The sequence below is a fragment of the Hippocampus comes genome, unplaced genomic scaffold, assembly GCF_001891065.2.
Source record: "Hippocampus comes isolate QL1 unplaced genomic scaffold, H_comes_QL1_v1.1 scaffold112, whole genome shotgun sequence".
NCBI classification, from domain to species: Eukaryota; Metazoa; Chordata; class Actinopteri; order Syngnathiformes; family Syngnathidae; genus Hippocampus; species Hippocampus comes.
Window position 1 is genome coordinate 1,989,381 of NW_017805841.1, and position 20,317 is coordinate 2,009,697.

The 20,317-nt window shown below is 41.5% G+C and overlaps 1 protein-coding gene and 1 long non-coding RNA gene across 7 annotated transcripts in view; one reads left to right on the forward strand and one right to left on the reverse strand.

Moving 5' to 3' along the window:
* The window catches only part of magi2b (membrane associated guanylate kinase, WW and PDZ domain containing 2b), a 122,936-nt gene that overhangs the window by 97,516 nt on the left and 5,103 nt on the right, over positions 1-20,317 (reverse strand). The window lies entirely within an intron of this gene.
* LOC109526773 (uncharacterized) lies at positions 13,294-13,576 on the forward strand. The gene is made up of 2 exons (XR_002170410.1): positions 13,294-13,324; positions 13,399-13,576. It is a non-coding gene; the product is annotated as an uncharacterized LOC109526773 (long non-coding RNA).

Below are 20,317 nucleotides of genomic sequence, written 5' to 3' on the forward strand. Positions count from 1 at the left end.
GGGGGTTACATAGTGTGCGTTTACAAAACGACAAACACATCTCCTCAGTCATGCATAACCAAGCAACCTCCCGCCACATTGATTTGACGGTGCACTAGCTGGCGGCCGGCAGAGATTAACGCCGCGATTAGCACTCATCTGGCGTTGTACGGCTTTATCGTTATCCACAGGGTAGAATCTCACAAGGATGGCAATTTTATTCCACCAATCCAAAATAGAACCACATGGAGCATATGTATTTTGCACATATCCATGTATTTTGACCATATTTAAGGGATACTTAATTTATTCAGCAATTTTCGGCTGAAAATGACATTGAATGTGCTAAGGGTTCAGGTAACAACCAATAACGGCTCATGTGATATTCATAAACTGAGCCGTGATTGGTCATTACCTGAGCTCTGAGCCCGAAAAATTGAAAACATTTCAGGCATTTGCAAACTACATCTGCTTTTACTTTGGAAAACAATGGACAACAATTGTTGGACGTTTTTAGGCCCAAACCAGGTACTGAATAATTTGTTTTGTGAATTTTCAGTCGACAGCAATTGGCCACATGCAGAGGTGTTAACTGTTATCAAGTTCTCAAATTCATTATCGTCAAAATATTAACTTTTTACTGCTGAAAATGGCTAAATAAGTTTAGTAGTCCCATTAAAATAGCAATGTTGTTCTACATTTGGTTAGGATGTGGCCCCCACGGTAGCACGAATGAAAAATTGTGGGCCCCTCCATCATTTAAGTTGCCCATCCCTGACATAGACAAACAAGCACTCACATTGACACCTATGGTCTTGTATGAACCCAACATACAATACATATTTTTGGCACAGTGAGAACAGGATTCAAACCTGGAACTTTAAACCGTGAGGCAGACGCTCGAACCACTCTTACACCACGCTGCCTGTTAATATTCGATAAAGCCTAAATTACAAACCGCGCTTTTGCAGGAAGTATCAATAACTGTTCAGCTAAGTGAGGATGATTTGGCCTTAGAGGAGGCCCGTTTCTTTTTGTTTGTTTCCTTATGGCGAGACACATATTGACAATCATTCACATTAACACCTTGGGACATTTTTGAGTCTTCGATTCTATTATCATAAAATGACTTAAGAAGAGACGCATGGGGCCAGCTCGTTCGTTGCAGGGCATAAAAAAAAAAAAATCAATCAAGCATTTACACTCACATTGACATTTATGAGCAATTTAGTGCCTTCAATGAAGCTAACATGCACGTTTTTAGAACATGACAGCAAGTCGAGCTACTCATGCAAGCACATTCAAACTTCACACAGGAAAAACTCAAACCCATGTAGAATCTCTCAACTGTGAAGCATGACATGCTCACCACTAATGTGCTGCCCTTGAAACGCTTCCAAAAGCGAATATTTATTCATCCATTCATCCATCCATTCATCCATCCATGTTTTAGAGCGCTTTCCCCTCATTAGGGTGGCAGGTGAGTTGAAGATGACTTTGGGGTACACCCTGGACTGGTCGCCAGACAATCTCATGGCACAAATAGATGATTCACACTCACATTCACACACCTATGAACACTAGAGAATCGATGTATGTTTCTGGGAACGTGAAAGGAACCAGATTCAGACGCCAAACCTCACAACTGTGATGCAGACATGCTAAGCACTCCACCACCGTACTGCCCATGCAGAAGACAAATGAAGTCAATTAAGTGTTTGGTTAATGTCATGAATGGATGTAAGGGAGAAAACAAAAAGCGGGCAGGTTCACACTGTGACCTTATCACACGCATACAGGCGTTCGGAGACACTCGCGCACACATACGCACACACGCCCGTACGTGAAGACATAAAGGCAGTGCAGTCCATGCACCTCATCTGCATCCGGCCCAGATGTTGCTTTCCAAAAATAATCCCGGAATACATCCACAGACAGTCCGCCTTGCTCTATCGTCGCCAGCCGCACATCCTCCTCCTCCTCCTCTTCTTCTTCTTCTTCTTTCTCCGAGCCCTCCTCCTGATCCTCAGCTGCTGCTGCTCAAGCGCTCAGCAGCCGGCTGCAGCCAAATTTAATCCCGGCGAGGAGCGCAACGATGGAAACCGAGGAAGTGAAAGGGGGGGTAGTTATATCGCAGTGGGGGGTGGTGGGGGGGATGTGGATAGAGGAGAGAAGGGACGGATGCGGAGAGACGATGGCCATCAGGAAGAGGAGAGGGGAGAAGAGAGGAGGAAGAGGAAGAGGAGAGGGAGATGTGCCAGTGGGAGGCTGGCGAGTCAAACGAGACGCGAGCACCACCAGTCTGATCCCGCTGCTACTGCACTCCACTTTGAAAACATTCATCCAAAACTAGTTTATTTCTAAAAAGAATATTTTATATCATTCTAAGCCTGTATAACATTATGCACACTTTGAACATTGCGCTTCAATATAGAAAAATAAAGAACCGCACTTAAATGATTCCATTAAAATGTATTGCATCTAAAAGGCGAATGGCAAATGGCCCTAAATAAATGTTTAAAGCAAACATCTCTTAAAAATGAAATGCAATTATTTTTGAAGTTAAATACAACTGAACTGTACTTGAGCGCTGCTTCTTTCTCATACCACTAGAGGGAGGCTGCGTATCACAAAGCACATTTTGAATCACAATGAGAAGAGCACATTCATGTGTTCGTGCGCCTTTAATGGGGTGTGGCTTCAGGTGCTCTGACTGGCCATTTTCTACATCTGCTCTATGCTCCTCTTTGGGTGTTTGGCTTGTCCTGGTCTGCTGTAAATGCATCTGCGAATGTGGCTCTTCTTCTTTTCCCCCAAAGCCACTTAGTCAGCAGTGTATCAAAAAAAAAAAAAGGCGAGAGCTCATAACTCGTAAACATGAGAGAGAGGACCGGTTCACCAATCTTGTTCACGTTCTTAAGAACCAGTAATGTTCTGAACTGTTATGAATAAAGATTGAGAACCTTTGAATAGTTCAACCCTTTTATTTTTGTGGAATACCAAATGCGGCCCAGACACACCCCAACTATCTCCTGCGGCTCCCACATAAACTGAGGTTGAGGCCTCTGATTTATAGTGTTCAAAGAACCTAGCATGCATGGTGTGGGAATATGGGAGTTACACTGAAAAAAAAAACATTGAAGTGATATTTACTTGATAAAAAGTTTTTCACCCCGAAATTCAAGGAGAGTTATTCAGTAAAATTTACTTGCATAGTGTTGTTTCGTCAATATAATACAAAACATCACTGAGCCATGAATCTCCTCGTCGGAGTTAGTCAATCGCTGGTGCTCCAAATTAATTTTTTCAGTGTATGCGGACAGAAAGCATAGAGAGTCGGGTAAATTCCATACAGGAAGGCTGTAACAAAGACTGAAACAAAGAACTTCAACAGCGAGGCAGCAACGCTACCAACCAAGGTTATAATTTACGAAAATAATTTTAAAAAACACGAAATGAATAATAAAAAACCAAAACTAACATAACAACAACAAAATAACATAAAAAAAGAAAATGCTTTAAAAAATGAACTGAAACTACATTTTAAAACTAACTGTAATTATAGCGAGAATGATCTTCATTTTCATTGTTGTCAATTAATATCATACTTGACATTTTGCCATTAAATGTGTTTATTTCTGTATCACTGTTCAGCAGAAGAAGAAGGAAGGTTGACGTGTATTATATCATACTGAGAATATTTTTTTTTTCATTGCATTTGACTAATTTTCTAATCTGATGACCCTCACGAGGGTCGCGGGCAACTGGAGCCTATCCCAGCTGTCTTCGGGCAGTAGGCGCGGGACATCCTGAACCGGTTGCCAGCCAATCTCAGGGCACACATAGACGAACAACCAACCGCGCTCACACTCACACCGAGGGACAATTTAGAGTGTTCCATTAACCTGCCATGCATGTTTTTGGAATGTGGGAGGAAGCTGGAGTACCCAAGGAAAAGCCATGCAGGCAGGGGGAGAACATCCAAAATCCACACAGCAAGGTCGGCGCCGGAATCAAACCCTGCACCTTTGCAATATGAGTTGGATATGCTAACCAGTCGCCCACCGTGCCGCGCACTCGAATACTTCATATATTTAAAAAAACTAAAACTAAAACTGACACTAATAAAAACTAAAGTAAAATGAAGCATTTTAAATAAAAGCCAACATACTTGCTCCAAAAACTAATTACAACTAACTAAAGTGAAAAAAACGAAATACAAAAACAACTATAATGGTTATCCAAAACTAGCAGAACCCTGCTAACCACTCGTTCACCATGCTGCATTGAATTACACACACAAGTCTAATTAGTACACTAGCATAAGAAACAATGTTACGCACAAAGAAACATCTATTATAAATTCAATGTATCCCAGCAGGAGGCAATAATTTTTTTTGTGTGCGCAATAAAGCTTCTTTCTATTTCTGTGAGTGAATGGGCCCAGATGCTCCCTGATGTTCCTCAAATGCTCAGCATCGCGCCAACCATATGCTCCCCCTGTGCAACCTTGTGGAGACGTCACCAACTGGAGCGCAAAAATAAAAAAAATAAAAAAATAAAAAAGAAAAAAAAAAGAAAAGAAAAAAATATAACCCGGTGAGGATGAGCTCACAGCTGCAGACACCAGCCAGGACGCCTCAAGCGCCGATTTGGTCTAAATACAAAGACGTAAACAAACACCAGCAAGGAAAAACGCATCAACATAAAAATGAGCACTCTAAGCGCCCCGTCGACGTTATGTGGCTGCCGGTACTTTGACGGCGAGCACTTCCCGAGGACGCTATAGAGCACACTGCGACAAGAGGGGAACAGATGACAGCCGCACTCCATCACAAAGTCATCAAGGCAGACGGCAATCGGCTCGCCTTCTGCTCACTGAAGCAGTACGCCAGACCACATGGCCTCTTGTCCGTCAACTGATCTCACTGGAAGGAAACCAAAAAAAAAAAATTGACAAAAATCCTAATTTAGATTGACCGTCGGTGATCCCTACCTGCTGTAAAGTCCCACTTTACAGACCTCATCACCATTACATCATACATACTGCAGGTGGCAAAACCTCAAACAATCTTTGATTACGCCACTAGTAAACAAGTCCCTTAAATGTCATTTGACCAAGGTGGAGTGATTGAGAAGACTGATAATTGCTGAAAACATGTGCAAAGACTGAGAACTACATACTCCTCAGGTGTGGAGCGATTGCGATAAACTGCTTTTCGCCATTTTACTTTTGCTGTTTCTTTGGGCGTGCTGTTTCGTTGCAACTCCAGCCTTCTCCTTCACCAACACTTGTTAAATATTCACATCCATGCGTTTTGTGTTGTTACTGTCCTCATTCGGGTCACAGGTGAGCTGGAGGCTATCCCAGCTGGGGGAGAGATTGTTAACATCCTGGACTGGTTACCAGCCAATCGCACGGCACAATTTTGTTTTAATATAATTCATCAGGGTGTGTGTGTATGTGTGTGTGTGTGTGTGTGTGTGTGTGTATGTGTAAGCATAGGCATGCTTGGGGGGGACATGTATCTGCGTATGTTGGGCAGAGGGGGAGGGTCGTCTTTTTATGTTTTTGCACAGCACTTTGAGCTGCATTCTTATGTATGAAAAGTGCTATCAATTATCAATAAAGTTTGAGTGACTGATTGAAAGAGACAAACAAGCATTCACACTCATTTACATCGATGAACAAGGTGACATTGTGTTTTTGGAATGCAGGCAGAAGCTAGAGTACACAGAGAACACCCATGCAAGCACTGGGAGAACATTCAAACTCCAAAAAGCAAGGCCCCAACCAAGATTCAAACCCTGAACCTGCCTGTGAGGCTGACATCCGAAACCACTTGGCCAGTGTGCTGCCTAATGACCCCAAATGATCTTCTCTCACCTTCACATTTGCTTGTTTTTTGAATCACAATTAGGCACATATTAATGCAGGTCAAGAATGGTTCATTGAGCACATGATCATATCCATCAACAGTTCTCTGGTTTTCATGTTGGTTACGCCTCTAACTAGTGCTAATGCATTCTTCCCAGGCAAAACCCAAATATGAAAGAAGTAGAAGAAGGTGGTGCAACCAATGTGTAACCCTTAGCAACCACCAGCCAAAGCTTTACACAGCACTGCATGGATTATCTGGTGAGCAGGTAATAAGTGTACCTGTCTGTCGCTTAGCAACACAAAAGAAGTAGCTGTGTTTAGTAAGCACTTAATTTGCTTCCTGCTGAATATTCACACACACACGCGCGCGCACACACACACACACACACACACACACACACACACACACACACACACACACACACACACACACACACACGCATTCGCACACAATGAACTACTGATGGCTTTTTTTTTGTCAGCCGCATTACCGACATGATTCGGTGGAGCGCACAAACTGTAGTGTGTTTACATGAACAGCAGTGACATATTCAACATTGTGCAGCCAATACCTTCAATATCTCAAAATTACTTTCTAGACAAACAGACGGACGGAGAAGTGGGCAGATGGACGGGCAGACGGACAGACTGCCAGCGAGTGAATTAGGTTCCTGGTGTTACAAACTAAATATTGAGTGAAAGTGATTCAAATCTAATATTAGACAGACAGACCGACACGCAGAAAATGGATGATTTGATGGCTCGAGAGAGTCAACTGGTGGTAACAAATAAATATTAACCAAACAAATTTTGACAGCGGAGAGAAAGACAAGATAGATGGAAAGACACAGACAAACAACTTAGACAGATGGCTAGCTGCTCGATAAAAAAAGAAAAAAAAATGATGGGAAAATGGCAACCAATGTACTGTCACAGTATATTGGATTGCAAGCCGATAGACAGACAGATAAATGGACAAACTGATCAGTTGATAGACGGATGGACTGACAGATTGGCTAGTATTGTACAGCTAAAGTACAATGGATAGCTAGCTGCAGAGAGAAAGACGAACAGACAGACAGACAAGACAGCTGTATTGATGCTTAAGAAAATTCTAGACAACTGGCCACTATAACACTATGAAAGTACTTTGAATAGCTGGCTGACAGAGTGACAAACAGACAAGCACATTAAACTAGTCTTCTCGTAACAAAAGTACTGAATATAAAACAAAACAAAATATTTGTAATTGATGTATAAAGCTTGTTTTGTACCCCTCTAAGCTCATTATCTCTTCAGGACTTATGTTATTACCATATATAACTATCTTATTATATAACAAATTGAATTTGATATCAATAAAGAGAGAGAGAGAGAGAGAGAGAGAGAGAGAGAGAGAGAGAGAGAGAGAGAGAGAGAGAGATGTCGTAATAGCTAATGATACCGTAGTACACCGCTGTGAACCGCAATCACAATAATAAGCACATTGTTACATTTGTACCTGGGACAGTGTCTTTATCTCTAGTCGATGCATGATCAAATCGTAGGATTTATGAGCACCACAAACATGATGGTAATTAGAGAAAGGCCGATCTAGGAGCAAAACAGGAACCTTAAGTATATTTCTACAGGGATTCACAGAAAACAGTGCAGTCACAGTCACAGCTGAACCGAACATGAACTCTACCATTGTTACCTCTCTTGTGACTGTGAGGATCCTGGTCCTTGACGTCGTGCTTCGCCTTTAGAGGATTTGCATATTCTCCTCCTCATTTAACACAGACCATTTTTTTGTCATTAACTTCTTTCAACTACATTTTCTCTAAATCCGGATATATACTGGAAAGGCGACTTATTCTATACCTCACCCTCTCCTCCTTCACAGTAGCGAGGGCAGTGTTTGTTTTTGACTATATATATATATATATATAACTATTTGTTGTTGAGTAAGGCTAGTGGATGTTTTAATACATGCAAATGTTATTATGAAAAATGAAATCCAATAAGAGCATGTATTTTGCGCAGATGATCGTATTTTTGTCCATATTTAAAATGGCAAATGTATCATCCAACTTGGTAGGAAGTGCGTGGTGCTATGTGGCCACCAGATAGGCACAGATGAGAAATTGTGGCCCCCTCCAACATTTAAGTTGCCCATTTCTGATCCAATGTGTCCTTTGGTGTGAATGTTAGAGTGAATGCTTGTTTGTCTGTATATGGATTGCGACTGGTTGGCGACCAGTCTGGGGTGTGCCCTGACTCTCTCACCCAAAATCAAGTGGGAGTACCAACTGTATTTACGTACCGACCTACAATTACATACAACTCTAAACAGTAATGTTAGTACTGATGTAATGATGACACTAGACATGTCCTGGCTGGTCCACCAATATTGAAAGCCCACCAGACTGGATGATCCAAGGTTACCACGGCAACACCAGAGCTGCAATTTTCATTCATGCAAAAGACAGTTTGGTGATTTTCTAAGCTGCTTTTATATGGTCAAATGATAACATACTTTTTTCCTAAGGACACCCTCATCTGGCATAGCGACATGCAAACCCACATGATCCTTTTGTCCGATTTGGGAAGGCATAATTAGTTGCAGCGCGCCCACTTCATCCACTCGGAGCGTTGAGGGTAAAGTGCAGTCGTGCCACATCGACTTCTCGCGAACTTGAATTCACTCGTCCCTAAAGTGTAAACAAGCCTGTGGTCACGCTGCAGGAGCACACTCGCATGCAAATTCAACAGTACTTAAACACACTTGCATGTATGCACTACAGTACAGAAGTTTGGGGTCAGCCAGACCAATTTCCACAAAAACACACTACTGTATTTTATACACCACAATATATACACTAGTCAGAAATTTTAGGATCACTAAGAAATGTTATTATTTTTTATGTGCCTATTATTTTGTATTTTTTCTGAGAAAATCAGTTTTTAACAACATTAGCAATATTCTGCTATTTTAAAAAAAAATAATAATAAAACAGGGCTTTCGTATATTGATGCTGTCTGGTGTAATCCTCACATCTCCAAAATCACGACCTGGGGCACTGCTTGAGTTAACATACACCACAATGTGAAAGTTAGTATTATATTTTACAGTCGCATAGACTGTTACAAACCAACATTGACACAACACTTCCCAAAAATGTCCATTATCTATTTAAATTTGCCCCCGAAATGTCTAATTTAATGAGCTGAATAAACTTGCTAATTTAATTTCATTGATTAGAATGAGCGGCCCGGTAGTCCAGTGGTTAGCACGTCGACTTCACAGTGCAAAGGTGCCGGGTTCGAATCCAGCTCCGGCCTCCCTGTGTGGAGTTTGCATGTTCTCCCCGGGCCTGCGTGGGTTTTCTCCGGGTACTCCGGTTTCCTCCCACATTCCAAAAACATGCATGGTAGGCTGATTGAACACTCTAAATTGTCCCTAGGTGTGAATGTGAGCGTGGATGGTTGTTCGTCTCTGTGTGCCCTGCGATTGGCTGGCAACCAATTCAGGGTGTCCCCCGCCTACTGCCCGAAGACGGCTGGGATAGGCTCCAGCACCCCCCGCGACCCTAGTGAGGATCAAGCGGTTCGGAAAATGAATGAATGAATGAATGATTAGAATGACTTTCAAGTCAAATGTCAGAATGAAACTAAACTAAATTGAACTTCATTACTTATGAAATCAAGGCAGGTGAGCAAATATTTTTGGCATAATGCATCAACGAAATTGAAAAGTAAATTTAAAACAACTGAAATACATTCTCAGCTGTTCAGAGTTTCTGTACTTTTTGCTCAACTTGCTGTTCAACCAAAGAGCAAAATTCACAACAAGTCTTTGATCCTTGACAATTTCTGACAGCTTCCACTTCTAAGCCTTTCCACAACTCTTTCAGTCTCTCTGTTGCAACCTGCTGATGACATTCTGTAATACTCTCAGCTTTGATCCATCAATCAGCCAACGAATCTTGTTCTTTAAACAGTCCTCTTCATCCTGCCGTTTACATTTTGAAACCATGAGACCGAGACTACACCAAACAACTGGTTAACAGTAACTTGCCATTGTGAGGCTTTAAACAGGATGTTGTCAGAGGGAAGCGGCCACTGAGCTTCGAGTGTTCACAGAGTGTTTTCACGGAGAGCAAAAACTCTGGGATCGCTTGCCTGCACTCCCATGGGAAGAGAAACAGGAATAGGGTGGGGCCCGGTTGCGGGGAACGTTCAAATAAACCGCTCAGTGAAACAAAATTTGTAACAAATACAAAAATTCTTTCCGGCCGGAAGTGTTTGACTGGAAGTCGCGCACATATTTGTTTCTCCATGATAGCCCTCGGGAAAAAGGTGGAGAAAAGGAAGGGTTTTCCATACAGCTCTTTTAAAGGATATACATATGAATCTAATGATTTAGTGATTGCTCACGAAGTCTGTGCACCCCAATTTTGAATAAATTGGGTTTCTAAATTAGAGATTAGGATTTCCTTGCTAAAAACATGGAGGGGAAATGAATTAAATTGTTCTTGGTTTAAATCTGATGTGTGGACTTCCACACAGACAATTTCAGAAATAATATTTTTTCAGGAATCATCTTAATAATTAATCAATAAAGACAAAAATATATAGCGGAGGTCATGTTCCTCATCTTGACATCATAAATTGGTCTCGACAGTGCTTCAAGACATTAAGACATGATTAATCAACAACCAATCCCACACAGCTGACCCACTTTAACTGTCACTTAATAAATCAAATCTCATGGCTTTCCCTACTCCCTGGCGGATATTGACGGAGATTGTGGCATGAAGTTAGAATCAATTTGAACAAAAGCTTGACATCAACAATTACTTGATTACTTTACCTGTCTCAAGAGAGTAAAATCTGAGATGCAAATATCTGTACATAATGGCTGAACTGTGGATCTACCGTCCCTCGTCGGGTCTCACCGCCTGAACCTGTATGGTCAGTTAAACAACGCTAGAAGACACCCAGGGTATAAAAACAATGACTGCAGGCTCATGCCAGGTAGGGGAATCTGAGGGCAGCGGATCTCAAAAAGCATGGCCCAAAAAAAAAAAATAAAAAAAGCCTTATGGAGAAGATCTCTGCCAAAAGACATCGTGACAGTCGAGAGCAGCGATCGATGTGGCAAAGCAGCGCCAAGGGAACGTCAGGATGTTGGAGTATGAGAAGATGGACGACTACTGAGGGCTGAGGCAAGAGCTCGAGGGTTTGGGGATGTTTAAATCCACATTGGAGGTCCGAGTGAGAATCCACGCACATAAATGACCACAACACGACTGTTGTTACAACCGTCATGTCTAAATCTAAGTACGGCAATCAAGGGCTTTTAAACGACTATAAATAACATATTGTTACAAAGTCCATTCAGGACAGCTTTTTCCATACATTGTGATGGAGGCTTCATTTTTTCCTTATGAGCTTTGGTAATAATGTGCAGTCGTATCAGCATTTATTCATCCTTTCTCGCACTCGCTCTGTGACGTCTTTCACGTATGCACACTCATTTCTCATCACATTACGCATTTGAATTGATATTTTAAAGGCAGATTTCATTTGGAAATGTCTCACGTATACACACACACACACACACACACACACACACACACACACACACACACACACACACTAATAACAGGAAATTGCTGGTAAGATGAAGGTTGCTTGCACACAGCGGCTGTCTCTGGCATTTTCATTACAGAGCAGCAATGCTTGAGCGGTAAGCAATTACAGTATACCCCTGCATGAGGGAAAGGAGAGCCTCAGTCGCCGATGCACTTCTCAGCTGTTTATTGAACACCAGGAGCTTCTGTAGGCCACAGCTGACACCCAGACACTCACACGTACACTCGCATGCCACCAGGACCCTCCTCTTAAGGGCACACGATTGTACACACATTGCAATACGTGGAGTATTTTCTATACATTTTATGATTGCAATTAGATTTTTTGTGGTCAAATACCGTATGTTGGCAATGTTTAAAAGGTGAATTTTAAAAAGCTTAAAAGAACAGCGCAGAGAGGATCGGGTGTTTTTTCACTCCCCCCAAAAAAAGAAAAAAAACCTGAAAAAGGACAGAAGCTTGCATTTTCAATTTGAACAATTCATTTTGGAGAAATACTAGAACTACTCTCAAACTGCACCTTTCTCATCAGCAATCTAGCCACAGCCCCCCTCCCTCTTCCTATGTCTTAGTGGGAATTGGAGCAGGAACTGGACATTCAAAGTCATTGTATCCTACTATACATACATTGCTAATACAGTTGTTCAACATAAACATCCACGGCAGTGAATGTTTACGAGCGCTCCGCATTGCTTACGCCTTCCAGGCAAAACCCAAAGTCAGGTCGGGCATTTGGCGCTATTTATTGTCAGTCACACATGCCAATACTTTGACATGAGAAAGAAAAGGTTGGGCCTCAGATCCAGGTGGAAATATCAAGAACCCTGAGGCCCAAACTTCACTTGACCACGTCTACTTCTTCCCGTGTCCTCGTTTGACAACATCAAGTTTGAGTTTCGTGCCCGAGAAAGCCTGCGTGGGCCCTGCGTGTGAGCGAGCATTAAAATGAATGTGTACAGTTTGTGTTCTTTAGCTGTGGATGGACAATCTTCTTGCAGTACTCCTAATGGTGCTATTACGGCAAGCAGCCGGGGTCCATTATTAATAGTAAATGACACAGTCTCTCTTGTAAAGGTCTTCATATTGATCTTCCCCCACAAACCCCCGCACCCTGAGACTGATCCTAATGATGATGCTTGTCCATGTGTTGTTCTCGATGGCGGCGTAATCAAGACCAGACGCATATTTACGACGGCCGAGTCACTCCAACAACAAGAGACCGCCACGAGCCAGACTTCTAGATTAAAGGGGGGTGTTACAGAAACGGCCGGCCTAATATTCCTGACAATGTTCTCCTCTGACGGCCGGCCAATAAAAAGTCTCCCGTCACTCCCTTAATGTCTGAGCTCAGGAGATAAATTCAGTAGGAGGTGGCTATCTATGATTCTGGTGACGTCCTGCTTTCCAAAGCGCCTTTGCAGAGATCAACGCCGATAGTTTTAATCAGTGCTCCTCACACGTGATGGAGCAGTGTGTTCCTGAAGTAAGACAATGACTTGCCAAACATTTGCAAACCATTTCAGTGAGAAAAATCTGTTGCACTTCCAAGTTGGTCATAGGGGAGATCTTTTTTTTTTTTTTAATCAATAGTGATTTTCTTTATTGTTGATGCAAAATGTGTGTAACTTAACTAACAAGAAAATTTGTGTTGCTGTGCTGTCAAAAGAAAAGGAAAGTCGACGTGACTCAAAAAATGTGTTTTACTTGTTGAAGTACAGACAATCAACAATCATTTCCTCGGGACAGCGAATAGTGACACACTTTAGTAGCAAAAAAAAAAAACGTGGATGTCGTTATAAATACAAAATATGTTCTGTCTCCCTTGGTGTTGACAGGGTTGGTTTTTAGTAACGGAAATCTACAAGAATCTGAGGGAAAATACAGGCACGGTCAAAGAAGCAAGCTGTTTTGTTGGCTCAAAATAATTTCTTCCGCTTCTGCTGGTTGTGACAGGGTTGTTGTTGGTTTTTTTTCCCCCTTTATGATTTGATAAAAAATATGGAGTGAAAATAATAGGGAAGAGTGATGACAAAAGTAGTCGAGGAATCAATCAAAAGATGGTTCCAAAAAAAAAAAAGCCTGTTCATCCTCCAATGGTAGGATTTTTGTTTTTGACCAGAAATCTCCAAAAATCTGAGGGAAAATATTGAGACTATGCTGACGAAGGAAACGTAAGAAGTTAGTTTTTTGTTGGCTAAAAAAAAAAAGGCCCATTTCTACTGTAGAGCCGTCTTATTTTTACCCAATGAGCCCGCAAATGTGAGAAAATCTGCAAAGAATGAGACTGCCATGGTGGCAAAAGAAGCTAAATTTTGGAGATGACATAACTATAATTGCAAGTATAGCTGAAGGAGGGCCATAATGATTCTATTCTGCGATGCCTCATTGAGCTGCTATGGTCCAGATAGTCTCATCAAGTCTGTCCGTAGAGATGAAGGCCCCGTTCACGTGTCTGAGTCCAAACTCCAATGTCTTGAATTTGCTTCTACTGTACTGACCCATTGGCTCCTTTCTACCCTTCATCAATTACACGAGCTCGAATGCGACAGTCAGCAGATAACGTCCGGAAGGGGAGACGACAGTTTAGTTCCTAACGAGTCAAGCGGAAATCTTGACTGGAGAACACGATGTGACAGTCGTTTCATTCTAACATTATTATACAGTATAGAACACTGTGCTTATTGTGTTTCACATCCAAAGTTCGCAATTTGATGAGGGTTACGAGTTGAGCTTTACACATTTGATGGCTGATTTTGGAAGAAAAGAAAAAAAAGATTTGTTGATAGGTGTGCTGTACTGGCGAAAGAAGTGGAAAGGGACAACGGGACAATTAATGGGAGAATGTCAGTTGCACGTTTCAGCAGGTCATGACTTTTTTGTTTCTGTACCACAGCCTTGATTATTTTGAACCACACATACAGAAGGTAGGCGGCTCGGTAGGCCAGTGGTTAGCGCGTCGACCTCACAGTGCAGAGGTACTGGGTTCAATTCCAGCTCCGGCCTCCCCGTGTGGAGTTTGCATGTTCTCCCCGGGCCTGCGTGGGTTTTCTCCAGGTACTCCGGTTTCCTCCCACATTCCAAAAACATGCACGGCAGGCTGATTGAACACTCGAAATCATAGGTGTCAAAATCAAGGCCCGGGGGCCAAATCTGGGCTGCCACTTCATTTTAGTGGCCCGCGAAAGCATTTCAAATATGTCAACGTTCATGATGCTTGCTAAAGTCTTAATCAAAATTTCATATTGAAATCCATAATAACATGGAGATATTGCAAGCATTTTCCGGTTTCCAAACCTCTTCTTACATTAATGTAAACTATGTTTAAACAAGTCATTATTCTTGACTTCTGATTTCAAAACTAGGTATCCATCTATTTGTTGCTCACTGTGTATGTAATATGTGGAGGTGATTAAATATTTATCTGGTTTCACAAAATTCACAGTCATAACGGCCCTCCAAGGGAAACCGTAACTACAATGTGTCCCGCGACAAAAATGAGTTTGACAACCCTGCTCCAAATTGTCCCGAGGTGTGAGTGTAAGCGCGGATGGTTGTTCGTCTCTGTGTGCCCTGCGATTGCCTGGCAACCGGTTCAGGGTGTCCCCTGCCTACCGCCCGAAGATAGCTGGGATAGGCTCCAGCACCCCCCGCGACCTTTGTGAGGATAAGCGGATCGGAAAATGGATGAATGAATGGATGGATGGATACACAGAAGGTACGCTGGCAAAAAAAGTAGCAAGCCTTCAAAAGCGGCCACATCTATTTTAAACTTGATTCTGACTGGATTATTTTTGGGACTCGGTTTTGTTGATCCTGATTGAAATGTGAAAAATCTCTGGAAAAAAGATAAGTTAGCAATCGTGACAAAAGAAGTGGTGGCAATTGGCAAGGCCCAAAAAAAACGTGTGGCTGAAGAGCTGGTTGCGACAGGTTCATTTTTTTGTACACTCAGATTAGATTTGTCAATTCGCAAACTTTCTTCAAGAGTTCTACTGGGACAGAGAACGTTGTCATAGGAACAAACATTCCTTTGAAGAGTCTATTCTGATTTACAGTTGTTTGTGACTGAATCATTTTTGTCAATCCTATTACTTTTGTTGAATTCCTCTACAAATATGTGAGGAGAAAAAAAGTGTCATGTTTTAATGCTGGGACGAGCCCATTGCAAAAAATTGTTGTAGAGTGAGTCGAGACAGACGTGTTCTTTTTTTGGCCCAGGCATGATTTTGATCATTTTGAGCAAAAGTTTGATAAATCTACACAAAATAAGAAAATTATGCCGGCAAAAGGAGGAACAAACTTTAAAGTTGGGGATGACGATGAGTGTTTCCTCATGACTCAGCATTACAGCATTTGCATTGTGAGGTGATGTGAGCTCACTTCATCTCTACATATCTTTAACTACTACATGGACATATTTTACTTTTCCAGATGGACTGAAGTGTGCCCAGACAGAGAGCAAAAGGTCAAAACGGTTTTCGACGTTCTGAGGGCCATCAGATTGGCCTGCTACTGTCCTCTGCTGGTGAGAAGCATCAACCGCAGATGCAGAGATGTTTGACAGAGTCATTTAAGAGTGGAGGTAGCTTCTGGCACTTAGAACACAGACTTAGTGAATGCTTCTAGCAAACTGTACCTCATCTTGAGCGCAAAAACTGAACACATTTCAAATCCAGAGATGCAGATTATTAAATGTAGTAATGGATCCCAATTGTTGGATATGGGGTTTGTTACGAAAGTATTTTCTATACATTTGATGCTTGCTTTTTTTTTTTTTTTTTTTTTTTTGGTGAGTGTTTAAATAAGGATACAATGTGTTTACTAAGTGTGCTGCTTAAAAAGGACGTTTTAATATGTTTGAGCGAAATCATTATTTTTCAGGAAATAAAAAAACAAGCCCAATCTTGTTTGAATTGCCGAACACCACATCGCACAAGTTGGTAATCTACTTCATACTGTTATTATTTATCATTGCACGCCAATATCAACATAAGACCACCCAAAAATCATGTTCGGAAACTTAATTTAATATGCAAATATAATCGTTACTTCATGACAGTGTCTTTGAACGTTACAAACACATCGCTGCACCAGCCGTCCACGTCAAATTCTTCGCTCACACAGACCCCCCAAACAGAGAAAGAGACTTTACTGTTCTACTTGACAGAAGCAAATGACTGTGGTTGAATCACCTTTACAACATACCATAAGGCAGCCTTCCTCAACTGGCGGACCGCGATCCACGACCGGACCGCCGACCTCCTCTGTCCGGACCCTCGGCAAATTGTATAAAATAATAAATTATAAAGTGATTTTTACGTTATACATTTTATATTTGTGGACTATAATCTGCGCATTACCGCGATCGCTTGTTAAAATTATCCGTTTTATTCTTTGCGTGCACTAACAGATGTATTGCAGAGGACGGCAGCAGCGCGACTGTGTGTTGTATAATGTTTGACTAACTGGAGACCCTGGCTGAGCAGGGCATGTCGGCGATAACGATGCGCTGATTGGCTCCTCTGAACTTAAGGTGTGCCCATACATGAGCGTCAGCACGCGTCTATCCCAACACACACGCATTCAAAATGGATGATTGTGTCGGGAAACAGACGCATGCGCGACGCCACAGTTGTGCTCACAGCTTCAGTCCAGGAGAGCTGCACACAGACAATTAGACAAGACGAATCGTGGGAGGTTTCGATCGTGTGCAGTTTTGCTCCCGTCTACCCGGGGATCTTTGCAGCTGTTTAACAGCAGAACACCGCAACATGGTAAATGAACATCACAATGGCGTCCTCAAATAATATTTGCATGCCTCAAACATTGCATTCACCTTTAGTGGAAGAACAGCACTGCACATTCCTGTGCTCCCTTGTGTCAGTTTTTAAAATGGTTCTTAACTCCTCTTCTGATATACTGTATTTTTCAGTGATTTCAGAGGGGATGTGAAAAGGGGAATTGTACAAATGAAAAGGATATTTTTGTTTTCATGTTTAGTATTTATTTTGGTAAAATGAGTATTTTGTTAAATTGTTTTGTTAAATTAAGGGAAAAAAGACAACTACTGTTTAACAAAGTTAAAGTAAAAATTGTCTTATTTCCCTAAAAGGGCTATTTCTATTATTAAGCAGGCACAACTTAACAAAATAAAAGAGTTCCTGTGCCTCAACACAATACCTCTCATTATTTGCTGTGTACTGGCAAAGTGAATAATTATTATTTTCATGCACCCCATTATTGGTTGGTTGTGAGGAGTGTTGATTTGTATAAGCTTGGCTTAACCATACTAAATGGGCATATAGCCCTGCTCCCCATGACCGCCGTGCATGGGACCGGACCTTGGTCTTATTAAAAAAAAAAAAAAAAAAGTGGACCTACAGCATTTCTAGTTGAGGACCACTGCCATAAGGGATGCGATAAATGAAAGGATGAGATGACTGAACTGCGCGTTAGAGGCGGAAATTAATTTGCATACATACTTACCTTCATGGCTCACCAGTTCCTTATTCACTGAAGCATTAGAGCGATTCAGACTGACTCAAATGTATATGATCAAACATTTCATTCGTTATTGTCTCAAAAAAAAAAAGAAAAAAAAAACATCCAGACTTTCAATCTTGAGGCGACATAACACTGCACGGCTCGCACAGAGTGAAGGAAGATAGGATGCAACACATCTAAGACAATTCAAGAGAGTTAATAGGTTTGTCCTCCAACCGTTTCCCACACTTTAGATGGGTAAATAATGCGCAAAAATAACAGATAATGTGGGGACAACCCAATAGTATTGATTCGTGAAAAAAAATATGAAATTGACCATATTTGGAATTCAGCGACTGCACGTGTGTATGAAAGACATTAAATTAAACCATGTTAAATTTCAGAATTCAAATTAGACACTCAATATAAGATGATACAATGAGACAAAGACGAATGACCGCCTTAGTTTCCTTGTCCTTTTCTGCGTATTTTACATTCACTCCCATGGTGACTCCATCGCCACCTCCAAAGCACATGGCGGTCATCCCAACAGCGTTGACACTTGCGCTGACCCAATTCTCTCACGTGGACCAGTTGGACATTTGCTGGCAGGCTGGCATAGATGTCAAACTTGATCCTCCGGGCCGAGCCACGACACGTCAAGCTTCGATTAGTATTATGATGATGTACTGTAAATATTTTTTAAATGAAATACAGTAAAATCTTCCTCTCATAGCTGGGTGGGTTATTAATACCAGCAGAGCCGACAGGATGTTCTGCACTGATTCGTGGGACTGCTTTGCATCACCAGAGTGAAACGTGAAGGGAGGGGAAGTGGCCTCACTTCAGTTCCATCTGTCCCTCCATCACATTAAGAAAGCCTTGGAAAGATATGCAAAGCATTTTTTTCCCCAAATCCTTGATATCCAGCTTTGGGTCCATGTACTAGTAGGCTCTTTGTCCTCACTAAGCAGACAATTCAATGCACAAGCAAAACAACTGAGTCTTGCCGGTAACATTTTTCCACTACTGCCACTTTTCACTGACCAATATGCAATTAACCATACAAATTAATAAATGTGCTATGTTAGTGAGACTACTAGGCTCAACTAGTGGACATAAGTCCTGTACTGATAGCCTCCTGGACCCTAGTAGTAGCACCAAAATGACCACTAGTAATTTTGCCTCACTATAGTAACATGTAGTTGTGCTACTAATTTGCCAAATTCATCCCACAAGTGTGCAAAAATGTAGTGTGTAGGGGGGAAGCCCACTTCTATTAAGACATAGACTACGAGTGTGCTCTAGTTCATTCTAACTAGTCCTCTGAATTTTATTACTGGTGAGGATAATGAACATGGTAGTATACAGACTTTAACCCTTTCAGGGACAGCGGTTACGACAGTGTACAGCTTATCATGTTATCAGGCTACAGGTTATCATTATTGGTGCATGAAAGGGTTAAGATGGAGATCAAGGATATCTAATAGATGTTTACAGCTTTCCATAAAATAGCACTAGTACTTCTAGTGGCATTTTAATATTCTACTGCAGTAGTTAAAATTGAAAAAATCACGACTGGTACTGTACCTGTAGTGGGCAGATGTCAACTAGTGCACAATTTTGACTCACTTGGGATATGGAATTGTCCCAATGGTGTGCAAAAATGTTATACTGCCGCAGGGGGAAAAAAAGTTACAAGACAGTTATTGTGGCAGTATTCAAATTGTTTTACTAGCAAAGACAAAGAGTGGACTAGTAGATGCACCTTTAGTTGGATATCAAGGAAACTAAATAAATATTGAAAAGGCTTTCCACACAGCTGTTTGAGGTCCATGAAACTAATATACTTTGTCCCCACTAGTAGGACAACTTTGGCATACAAGTGGGGCAACGACATGTTACTAGTGAGGCAAAACTGCGTACTAGCTGGCATCTGTGTGAGACTAGTTCTACTGGTGACAGTATAAAATTCTTTAAGATCTAGCACGTCACTAGTAATACTAGTATAGCAATGATGGTAACAAGTGCACAATTTTGCTTCACTAGTGACGTGTCATACTTAGGCCAAAGTTGTCTTAGTGGTGAGGAAAAAGTGCATTAGAGTACAGAGACAGCATTGATTGCATTCATTCAATGTTCTGGATGATATACAGCCTTTTTAAAATGATTTAATGAATGATAAGTAAAACATATTACATATACATACTGCAATAGCCGTCTTGTATTTAAATGATATTTAAATGAGTCACTATTTTTAGGCTCTGGCTCCCCTTAAGACGAGACAGACCGACATTTCCAAATCAGTTCATTTCTTCTCTTTAATCAGCACATA